The 11,942-nt window shown below is 41.0% G+C and overlaps 1 long non-coding RNA gene across 1 annotated transcript; it reads left to right on the top strand.

The window, feature by feature from the left end:
• The first annotated feature begins 10,535 nt into the window (after nucleotides 1-10,535).
• On the top strand, nucleotides 10,536-11,646 carry LOC138658284 (uncharacterized). Its single transcript, XR_011317427.1, has 3 exons — nucleotides 10,536-11,067; nucleotides 11,404-11,494; nucleotides 11,578-11,646. It is a non-coding gene; the product is annotated as an uncharacterized lncRNA (long non-coding RNA).
• The last annotated feature ends 296 nt before the right edge of the window (nucleotides 11,647-11,942 follow it).

Below are 11,942 nucleotides of genomic sequence, written 5' to 3'. Positions count from 1 at the left end.
AAGCAACCTGTCACCAGATTTTTTGTGTATGAGCGCCATTATGATCTCCTTTACTGCATTCAAAAAAGTTATATAGTATCCCCTGACTTCACCTGTATAGCCCCCAAAATTTGTCCTGCACAGTATACAAGTCTGGGCAGTCTGATCCAATGGATGTCATTGCAGTGGCATCTGTCCCTCCTCTCCGCTGGTAATCACAGTCCTCCATCTTTGATTGATGTGGATGATGTGGCCTGCATCATTCACATAGCCAAACAAAATCTTGCATGCAAACTTTGATCTGTGGGAAAAGCATAAACATAACTGCAAATGCAGACTGTGCTGGTGCATGGTGGTGGTATTTGTTGACATGTACAAAACATCTGGTGACAGGTTCACTCGAACTCTGTTTTAGGAAAAAAATATATTAAGTTATTAATCAGTGGGAAATAAGTATTTTAATCAACTGTATGTAAGGAAGGTGATCAGAAGAAAGAATTTTGACTGGTAGCACGGTGGCTTAGTGGTTAGCACTGCAGCCTTGCAGCACTGGAGTCCTGGGTTCAAATCCCACCAAGGACAACATCTGCAAGGAGTTTGCATGGGTTTCCTACGGGTTCTCCAGTTTCCTCCCACACTCCAAAGACATACTGATAGGGAATTTAGATTGTGAGCCCCATTGGGGACAGTGATGATAATGCCTGTAAAGCGCTGAGTAGTATGTTAGCGCTATATAAAAGTAAGGATTATTATTATTTATCATTATAAAATTGTTCACAAATTATTTCGGCAATTAAAAATGCATGAAAACTTATCACTTTTTATTCAAAGATCCACAGCAGACAAATACTCATTGAAAGCCAACGTTTCAGCCTGATTTGGCCTTTGTCAGCAGGCAAGTCAGCAGGATCTAGGAGCAACATGGCAGATGTGACAACCTACATGGTGAGCTGCAGCATGTGCTACATGTTCACAGATCGACCAGAAGAAGAATCCAATTTCACCTGTCAGAAGTGTAGACTAGTGGCCCTTTTAGAAGAAAAGGTGCGGGGTCTGGAAGAAAGAATAGCAACTTTGAAACTCATCAAAGAGAATGAAGACTTTCTAGACAGAACAGAAGCATCTCTACTGGTCACAGAAGGTGCAAAAAGTGTCAGAGAACCTCCAAAAGCAGATGAGTGGAAGCATGTGACCAAAAGAAGCAAGAAGACCATGGAGAAATCACCAACCACACAACTGAAGAACCGATATCAAATCTTTGTAGAGGATGAAGATGGCACACCTAAGAATGAAGCAATACCAGCAAGCAAAAAAGAAAAGGGCACACAGCAACAAGTGACAGCAAAAAGTACAGCCAAGAAGCAACGAAGAGTGGTGGTGGTGGGAGACTCACTACTGAGAGGCACCGAAGCAGCCATCTGCAGACCGGACATAACTGCAAGAGAAGTATGCTGCCTTCCAGGTGCGATGATCAAGGATGTGACCGATAGGATACCAAAGCTCTTCAGCTCCAAGGACGTCCACCCATTTCTTCTGATACATGTTGGCACCAATGACACGGCAAGGAAGGACCTACCGACAATCTGCAAGGACTTTGAAGAGTTGGGGAAGAAAGTAAAGGAACTGGATGCACAGGTAGTTTTTTCTTCTATCCTTCCAGTAGACGGGCATGGCACCAGGAGATGGAACAGGATCCTTGATGCAAACAACTGGCTAAGACGATGGTGCAGACAACAAGGATTTGGATTCCTGGACCACGGTGTGAATTACTGGTATGATGGACTCCTCGCCAGAGACGGACTACACCTCAACAAACCTGGGAAACACACATTCGCCAGAAGACTCGCTACACTCATCAGGAGGGCGTTAAACTAGAAGAAGAGGGGACGGGAAGAAAAACATTAGACTCGAACAAAGACGACCCAGGAAAACATACTCAGAAGGGAGGTAAGAACATTTCTAAAACAATCCACAGTGAGGAGATTGGAACAAAACAAAATCCTCTAAACTGCATGCTCGCAAACGCCAGAAGCCTGACAAACAAGATGGAAGAACTAGAAGCAGAAATATCTACAGGTAACTTTGACATAGTGGGAATAACCGAGACATGGTTAGATGAAAGCTATGACTGGGCAGTTAACTTACAGGGTTACAGTCTGTTTAGAAAGGATCGTAAAAATCGGAGAGGAGGAGGGGTTTGTCTCTATGTAAAGTCTTGTCTAAAGTCCACTTTAAGGGAGGATATTAGCGAAGGGAATGAGGATGTCGAGTCCATATGGGTCGAAATTCATGGAGGGAAAAATGGTAACAAAATTCTCATTGGGGTCTGTTACAAACCCCCAAATATAACAGAAACCATGGAAAGTCTACTTCTAAAGCAGATAGATGAAGCTGCAACCCATAATGAGGTCCTGGTTATGGGGGACTTTAACTACCCGGATATTAACTGGGAAACAGAAACCTGTGAAACCCATAAAGGCAACAGGTTTCTGCTAATAACCAAGAAAAATTATCTTTCACAATTGGTGCAGAATCCAACCAGAGGAGCAGCACTTTTAGACCTAATACTATCTAATAGACCTGACAGAATAACAAATCTGCAGGTGGTTGGGCATTTAGGAAATAGCGACCACAATATTGTGCAGTTTCACCTGTCTTTCACTAGGGGGACTTGTCAGGGAGTCACAAAAACATTGAACTTTAGGAAGGCAAAGTTTGAACAGCTTAGAGATGCCCTTAATCTGGTAGACTGGGACAATATCCTCAGAAATGAGAATACAGATAATAAATGGGAAATGTTTAAGAACATCCTAAATAGGCAGTGTAAGCGGTTTATACCTTGTGGGAATAAAAGGACTAGAAATAGGAAAAACCCAATGTGGCTAAACAAAGAAGTAAGACAGGCAATTAACAGTAAAAAGAAAGCATTTGCACTACTAAAGCAGGATGGCACCATTGAAGCTCTAAAAAACTATAGGGAGAAAAATACTTTATCTAAAAAACTAATTAAAGCTGCCAAAAAGGAAACAGAGAAGCACATTGCTAAGGAGAGTAAAACTAATCCCAAACTGTTCTTCAACTATATCAATAGTAAAAGAATAAAAACTGAAAATGTAGGCCCCTTAAAAAATAGTGAGGAAAGAATGGTTGTAGATGACGAGGAAAAAGCTAACATATTAAACACCTTCTTCTCCACGGTATTCACGGTGGAAAATGAAATGCTAGGTGAAATCCCAAGAAACAATGAAAACCCTATATTAAGGGTCACCAATCTAACCCAAGAAGAGGTGCGAAACCGGCTAAATAAGATTAAAATAGATAAATCTCCGGGTCCGGATGGCATACACCCACGAGTACTAAGAGAACTAAGTAATGTAATAGATAAACCATTATTTCTTATTTTTAGTGACTCTATAGCGACAGGGTCTGTTCCGCAGGACTGGCGCATAGCAAATGTGGTGCCAATATTCAAAAAGGGCTCTAAAAGTGAACCTGGAAATTATAGGCCAGTAAGTCTAACCTCTATTGTTGGTAAAATATTTGAAGGGTTTCTGAGGGATGTTATTCTGGATTATCTCAATGAGAATAACTGTTTAACTCCATATCAGCATGGGTTTATGAGAAATCGCTCCTGTCAAACCAATCTAATCAGTTTTTATGAAGAGGTAAGCTATAGACTGGACCACGGTGAGTCATTGGACGTGGTATATCTCGATTTTTCCAAAGCGTTTGATACCGTGCCGCACAAGAGGTTGGTACACAAAATGAGAATGCTTGGTCTGGGGGAAAATGTGTGTAAATGGGTTAGTAACTGGCTTAGTGATAGAAAGCAGAGGGTGGTTATAAATGGTATAGTCTCTAACTGGGTCGCTGTGACCAGTGGGGTACCGCAGGGGTCAGTATTGGGACCTGTTCTCTTCAACATATTCATTAATGATCTGGTAGAAGGTTTACACAGTAAAATATTGATATTTGCAGATGATACAAAACTATGTAAAGCAGTTAATACAAGAGAAGATAGTATTCTGCTACAGATGGATCTGGATAAGTTGGAAACTTGGGCTGAAAGGTGGCAGATGAGGTTTAACAATGATAAATGTAAGGTTATACACATGGGAAGAGGGAATCAATATCACCATTACACACTGAACGGGAAACCACTGGGTAAATCTGACAGGGAGAAGGACTTGGGGATCCTAGTTAATGATAAACTTACCTGGAGCAGCCAGTGCCAGGCAGCAGCTGCCAAGGCAAACAGGATCATGGGGTGCATTAAAAGAGGTCTGGATACACATGATGAGAGCATTATACTGCCTCTGTACAAATCCCTAGTTAGACCGCACATGGAGTACTGTGTCCAGTTTTGGGCACCGGTGCTCAGGAAGGATATAATGGAACTAGAGAGAGTACAAAGGAGGGCAACAAAATTAATAAAGGGGATGGGAGAACTACAATACCCAGATAGATTAGCGAAATTAGGATTATTTAGTCTAGAAAAAAGACGACTGAGGGGCGATCTAATAACCATGTATAAGTATATAAGGGGACAATACAAATATCTCGCTGAGGATCTGTTTATACCAAGGAAGGTGACGGGCACAAGGGGGCATTCTTTGCGTCTGGAGGAGAGAAGGTTTTTCCACCAACATAGAAGAGGATTCTTTACTGTTAGGGCAGTGAGAATCTGGAATTGCTTGCCTGAGGAGGTGGTGATGGCGAACTCAGTCGAGGGGTTCAAGAGAGGCCTGGATGTCTTCCTGGAGCAGAACAATATTGTATCATACAATTATTAGGTTCTGTAGAAGGACGTAGATCTGGGTATTTATTATGATGGAATATAGGCTGAACTGGATGGACAAATGTCTTTTTTCGGCCTTACTAACTATGTTACTATGTTACTATGTAAGGTATATTTGTACAATAGAAAGAAAGAAATCATAAATCACATAATAGTAAACTAATAAATCATAACAAGGAAAAATTTGTACTAACTGTACCATGCAGTATGCATAAGGTATAGAAGCTCAAGACAGAATCAGAGTTATCGCAAGTAATAAACAAACAGGTCCATGGAGTTTTATCAAATGTAATAAGCGCACATTCCATTGGCTATCAGTACTGTCTTGCTTTAAGAAATATGACAAGTTTGGAAGTGGCTTCAGATTCGAAGTATATATGCAAAATCATAAGAATCTAGATTTAAAAAAAAAGAAGAAAATAAAGGGTTAAGCTATAATAAAAAATGAAGTGTTAAACCTTAAGAAAAATTGGATAATATTACAGGAACCAGATGACCCACCATTTTAGATAATGAAAGTAAAAATAATGGACAAACCGAAAGTAAGAGCATAGGTAGGTGGTATGGCATATTTGTAATGAATGAAAAATAATGGGCAACTAGCAGAATAAGTGTCATAGCTAGGAATCTGCTTGTTAAAACATACCTGAGCGTGAAGGTGTCCAGGGGACTGATAAAGTTTCCACGGTATGCAGGAAGTGCAAAGCGACAAAGAGGCACCTTATATAACATGGGGCGGTACCACCATTCCGATCATGAGATGTAGATTAAGCAGTGATGACACTTACTTCTGAGCACCTCCCTTACATACAGTTGAGTAAAAAACTTATTTCCCACTTTTAGTCCTTTTTTTTGCTCCTGTCATAATAGTACACATGTCCTTTTTTCATCAAGAAGAAGCTTCTAATATTATATCTCAAGTTACTAGTCCTGGCATCTTTCTTCACACTCTGGCAGCGGAGACTCACACCAGAGAATATAAAAGAGACCTTGGGAGATTCACAGCATTGGATTGCCACTGTACTACTTTAGCTGAGCATCACAAAGTGCAGTGCATCCCAAGGGGCCTCTGTATTGCTCTGCACCCTATTCTCTTTCAAGAAAATTCAGATTATTGCTCCAAGTCCGAGGCTATACTAAACAAATTCTCTATGAACATTATTGTATTAACCATTGATTTTCTACAAAAGGAGATCTCTGAACTCAGCCCTCACATCTCTGCTGAAGAACAACAATTAACTAACCGCAGTTCAGCGGATGACTACCAGACTCTAAATTCAAAGATAGAGAAGAACATCTTTAAGCTTTGCAGGAATTCGCAATTGCGGAAGAAGTCAAAATTTCAACGTGACACCGATGACTACACCACTAATCAAGTCTACCGATGGTGATCCTAAGGTTCCTTCAGGGATAGCAGATTTTCCTGATGCAATTACGACTAGACACACACCAGCTGAACCAAAAAAGAAAAAGACACTGCATAAATGTGTGCACACCTATGTATCACAAAATGAGTAACAACTTTATTATAAGACAAAAAAGCATACAAAATATAAAAACATTAAAAACATATCCCATAAGGATCAGAAAACGAACACACCATTCTCCTGTTGTAAAAATACACCAAAAAACCACAGCCCAAATAGATGGAAAATGCTCATATATCCATATGTATAAATGTATAGATAAACATGAATACAATCATATAAATATATAAGGGCCGAACATTTATGACCTAGATAAATATAACCACACAGATCCCGATAACATATGGGCGTCCCCAAAGTTATCAAACCCTGAGCCAAACCCAACCATGTAAAATAATCACTATGTGCATGAAACCCAGTGACTAGAGCTAAATATCTATCACAAGGGAAACAAAGGGCCAACAAAGTATAAAGGCTGAATCAGCAAGGGGGCACATCAAAGCAAGCCACTATGGATATGTGCACAAAACCCCAGCCACAAAATAAAAAGGCTGAGAACAAGGCTGGAAACTAGCACAGCCAGAAAATGCAATAAGAGCTATATAGCTGGCTCACAACAATAAAGAAAGAGCCACAAAGAAATAATTACACATCTGTGGCTGCCATGAAGAGGACCACAATGCTGGCGAATCTGTGGGCAGTAAAGGAGAAGGTGTGGGAGAATCCCACGCGTATCGCTGCGCTGGGCAGCTTCGTCAGGGAGAATGATTCTCCTGATGAATATGACCGCTATATATAGCGGTGTTAATGATCCCATACAATACCGGTGTGTAGCGATCCAGGTGTACAAACCGGAAGTAAAAAGAGGTAGAAGCGCAAGCGCAATAGACAGGGGAGGCCAGAGCGCAATGCGCATGATCCAATATGCGGTGAGATGAACAGCAGGATAAGAGGCCACTGCCTGAGTCTAGCACGCAGGCGCAGATGCCTACCAAGAAAGGAGGCAACTGCGCAGGCGTGAAGACAAACAGGCACAGAGAGTGCATTGTGCGGCCGCACAAAAAGAAAAAGAAAAGGCAAAGGCATATATGGAGCGCTAGCTACAGCAGAGCAAGAATATATGAGAGTGAGGGACCACACAGGAATGGAGATAAAGACAAATAGTGCCAAACACCTATAAAAAAATATAAACATATATTACGTCTCTATGTCCCACTAATGCTGGTAAACTGTATATGATAATGTATAACAAATAATGTATAGTAATATGAATGTACCAACTATGGTGCCTGTAAATAATAAATAAACACAACAACAATAAAAATAATAATATCCATTGCACCCAAAAGAAAATATACAACCATACAAAAATATACACACAAAACAAAAAAAAAAAAAAAAATGAAGAATACATATGAAAACATATAACCAAATATATACACATGTAAATAAGAAGTTTAGAAGTCAAAAGTCCATGCATAATGATCCCAACTTATGGCAAGGCATAAGCCATCAAATTAAGTCCGTAGGGCCTGTAGTAGGGCAACACACAGGTACTGAGCCAAAGAAGAAATCCATAAGAGTGGTATTCCCATGCCTGATCAATGTCCAAATCCGAAGATTGTTCCATAATGATGACAGACCAAAAGAGGGGTGAATACCTTCAATACTAATAGATGTAAAAAAGTCAATAAGGGCTGTCCAAGGGATCCTAGATGATAACTTGAGAATGGCAGGACCTGCATATTAAGTGCCAGAAAAGCCATGGATAGCCTGATCGAATAACATAGATACCGGGATAGCCATGAACGACTGGACCGGACCGAGTTAACCCAAAAAGCCAGTATAGAGAAGTTCTTCATTCAGACCGAAGGGTGAAGTAGACTTTAAACGAAAAATCCAGCGGGCCTCATGTTGCAATAACCATCTGTGCCGGTCGCCACCTCTTTCATTGAGCAAAATCCTCTGCAGACCAAAAAATTGAGTGTTAAATGATTTGCCTCCATGCACTTTAAGGTAATGAGCTGCAATCGGGGTTAAAACCTTACCCTTCTTAAGGTCAGCATGAGCTAAATGAATTGTGGATAGGTGTTTTTGGGCTCGTTTTCTCAATTCCTGCGACGTCTGACCAATATATACCTTGTGACATGGACAGATGATGGCATAAATCACAAAACTGGTTTTACAATTAATATATTGACAAAGTCTATGGTCTGTATTGTCTAAGGGATTGTGAAAGAGATCTTTAGTGGGCGGCATATAAGGACAAATGGTACAATCACCACAAGGGAAAGAGCCTCTAAGTCGAATACCCCGGTTTAGATTCATAACAGGTCGTGAAAAGTGACTTCTAGTGAGTATGTCACGTAAATTGGATGCTCTCTTGGCCGTCATCAAGGGTCTAGGGCTGACACAGGCAACAGTTTGGGAGTCTGAAGTCAGAATATCCCAATTTTTAGTCAAAATGTGCCTCACTTGATTCCAATTTGTACTGTACTCCGTGATGAATCTGACTGTAGAGTCTTGTAATCGGGGACGTGATACCAACAAAGAGGCCTGATCCGATGATTGGGCTCGCTGAAAGGCTTTAGAGATAACCCTCCGAGGGTATCCACGCTGTTGGAACCTCAAACTAAGGTCTCTTGCTTGTTGCCTGAAACTTTCATCAGTAGTGCAATTCCGGCGAACACGAAGGAACTGTCCTGTTGGAATACCCATCCGGGTATGCTGGGGATGGAAGCTCTGATATTGAAGTAGACTGTTGGTAGCTGTAGGTTTACGAAACAAATCCGTCACCAGTCTATTTCCCTCCGTTGAGATCCGAAGATCAAGAAACACTGCTGAATCCGGGGAACAAGAATGAGTAAGGAAGATATTCAATGAATTATCATTAAGTTCCCTGAGAAATTGTAAGCAAGAAGTTTCACTACCAACCCATATGAAAAAGACATCGTCTATGAAACGATACCAATGTTTGATATGATCACGAAACATCTGAGAACAAAAAAACAGCGTTTCCTCCCACCATCCAAGAAAAATATTGGCATAGGCCGGCGCACACCGTGCGCCCATGGCCACGCCCGAAACCTGTTTGTAATAAGTCCTGTCAAATAAAAAATAATTATGGTGCAGGACAAAATTCAACAAATCCACAATGAAAGAGTCATGAAGGCGATTTGTGCCATTGAGTCGATCTAAAAAGAAGGATAAGGCTTTAATACCATGGGCATGGCTTATATTGGAGTATAGTGATACAACGTCACATGTTATAAGCAACTCCTGTCCTGTTAGAGTAATGTCACGACAAACACGGATAAAATCAGCCGTATCCTTGATAAAAGATGGTAAAGAAGAAGCTATGGGCTGAATGAAAAAATCAATATAAGTACATGCCCGTTCGCAAATGCTGCCAATACTTGACACAATGGGACTGCCAGGTGGCTTACAGGCATCTTTGTGTACCTTTGGTAAAAGGTAAAAAGTGGGAATGATGGGATTCTCAACCCACATGAACTTTTTTTCATTGATGGAAATGGTGCCCATGGCTGCGGCCTGATTGATTAATTTTTGGAGTCTATGCGCAAAAATTTCTGTCGGATCCGAAGGTAATCTAACATAGAAGTTAGAATTATTGAGCTGCCTTTTAGCTTCTTCAAGATAAAGGTGGGTGGGCCAAAGCACCACATTCCCACCTTTATCCGCCTCCCTGATGATAAAGGAGTGATTATTTTTCAAGGAACCCAATGCCTTCCTTTCCTGTGGGGAAAGATTGTGGGTATTGCCAATAGATGTAGGTAATTTTAGGATGTCTCTTTTAGTAGACTCAAAAAAGAATTTAACCGCAGGGACTAAAGAAAAAGAAAAAGCTCTTATTGCATTTTCTGGCTGTGCTAGTTTCCAGCCTTGTTCTCAGCCTTTTTATTTTGTGGCAGCATTTGCGAACGGGCATGTACTTATATTGATTTTTTCATTCAGCCCATAGCTTCTTCTTTACCATCTTTTATCAAGGATACGGCTGATTTTATCCGTGTTTGTCGTGACATTACTCTAACAGGACAGGAGTTGCTTATAACATGTGATGTTGAATCACTATACTCCAATATAAGCCATGCCCATGGTATTAAAGCCTTATCCTTCTTTTTAGATCGACTCAATGGCACAAATCGCCTTCATGACTCTTTCATTGTGGATTTGTTGAATTTTGTCCTGCACCATAATTATTTTTTATTTGACAGGACTTATCACAAACAGGTTTCGGGCGTGGCCATGGGCGCACGGTGTGCGCCGGCCTATGCCAATATTTTTCTTGGATGGTGGGAGGAAACGCTGTTTTTTTGTTCTCAGATGTTTCGTGATCATATCAAACATTGGTATCGTTTCATAGACGATGTCTTTTTCATATGGGTTGGTAGTGAAACTTCTTGCTTACAATTTCTCAGGGAACTTAATGATAATTCATTGAATATCTTCCTTACTCATTCTTGTTCCCCGGATTCAGCAGTGTTTCTTGATCTTCGGATCTCAACGGAGGGAAATAGACTGGTGACGGATTTGTTTCGTAAACCTACAGCTACCAACAGTCTACTTCAATATCAGAGCTTCCATCCCCAGCATACCCGGATGGGTATTCCAACAGGACAGTTCCTTCGTGTTCGCCGGAATTGCACTACTGATGAAAGTTTCAGGCAACAAGCAAGAGACCTTAGTTTGAGGTTCCAACAGCGTGGATACCCTCGGAGGGTTATCTCTAAAGCCTTTCAGCGAGCCCAATCATCGGATCAGGCCTCTTTGTTGGTATCACGTCCCCGATTACAAGACTCTACAGTCAGATTCATCACGGAGTACAGTACAAATTGGAATCAGGTGAGGCACATTTTGACTAAAAATTGGGATATTCTGACTTCAGACTCCCAAACTGTTGCCTGTGTCAGCCCTAGACCCTTGATGACGGCCAAGAGAGCATCCAATTTACGTGACATACTCACTAGAAGTCACTTTTCACGACCTGTTATGAATCTAAACCGGGGTATTCGACTTAGAGGCTCTTTCCCTTGTGGTGATAGTACCATTTGTCCTTATATGCCGCCCACTAAAGATCTCTTTCACAATCCCTTAGACAATACAGACCATAGACTTTGTCAATATATTAATTGTAAAACCAGTTTTGTGATTTATGCCATCATCTGTCCATGTCACAAGGTATATATTGGTCAGACGTCGCAGGAATTGAGAAAACGAGCCCAAAAACACCTATCCACAATTCATTTAGCTCATGCTGACCTTAAGAAGGGTAAGGTTTTAACCCCGATTGCAGCTCATTACCTTAAAGTGCATGGAGGCAAATCATTTAACACTCAATTTTTTGGTCTGCAGAGGATTTTGCTCAATGAAAGAGGTGGCGACCGGCACAGATGGTTATTGCAACATGAGGCCCGCTGGATTTTTCGTTTAAAGTCTACTTCACCCTTCGGTCTGAATGAAGAACTTCTCTATACTGGCTTTTTGGGTTAACTCGGTCCGGTCCAGTCGTTCATGGCTATCCCGGTATCTATGTTATTCGATCAGGCTATCCATGGCTTTTCTGGCACTTAATATGCAGGTCCTGCCATTCTCAAGTTATCATCTAGGATCCCTTGGACAGCCCTTATTGACTTTTTTACATCTATTAGTATTGAAGGTATTCACCCCTCTTTTGGTCTGTCATCATTATGGAACAATCTTCGGATTTGGACATTGAT

The sequence above is a fragment of the Ranitomeya imitator genome, chromosome 1 (genome assembly GCF_032444005.1).
Source record: "Ranitomeya imitator isolate aRanImi1 chromosome 1, aRanImi1.pri, whole genome shotgun sequence".
NCBI classification, from domain to species: domain Eukaryota; kingdom Metazoa; phylum Chordata; class Amphibia; order Anura; family Dendrobatidae; genus Ranitomeya; species Ranitomeya imitator.
The sequence above is the reverse complement of the archived record's forward strand: the minus strand, read 5'-3'. Positions and strand labels throughout refer to the sequence as shown.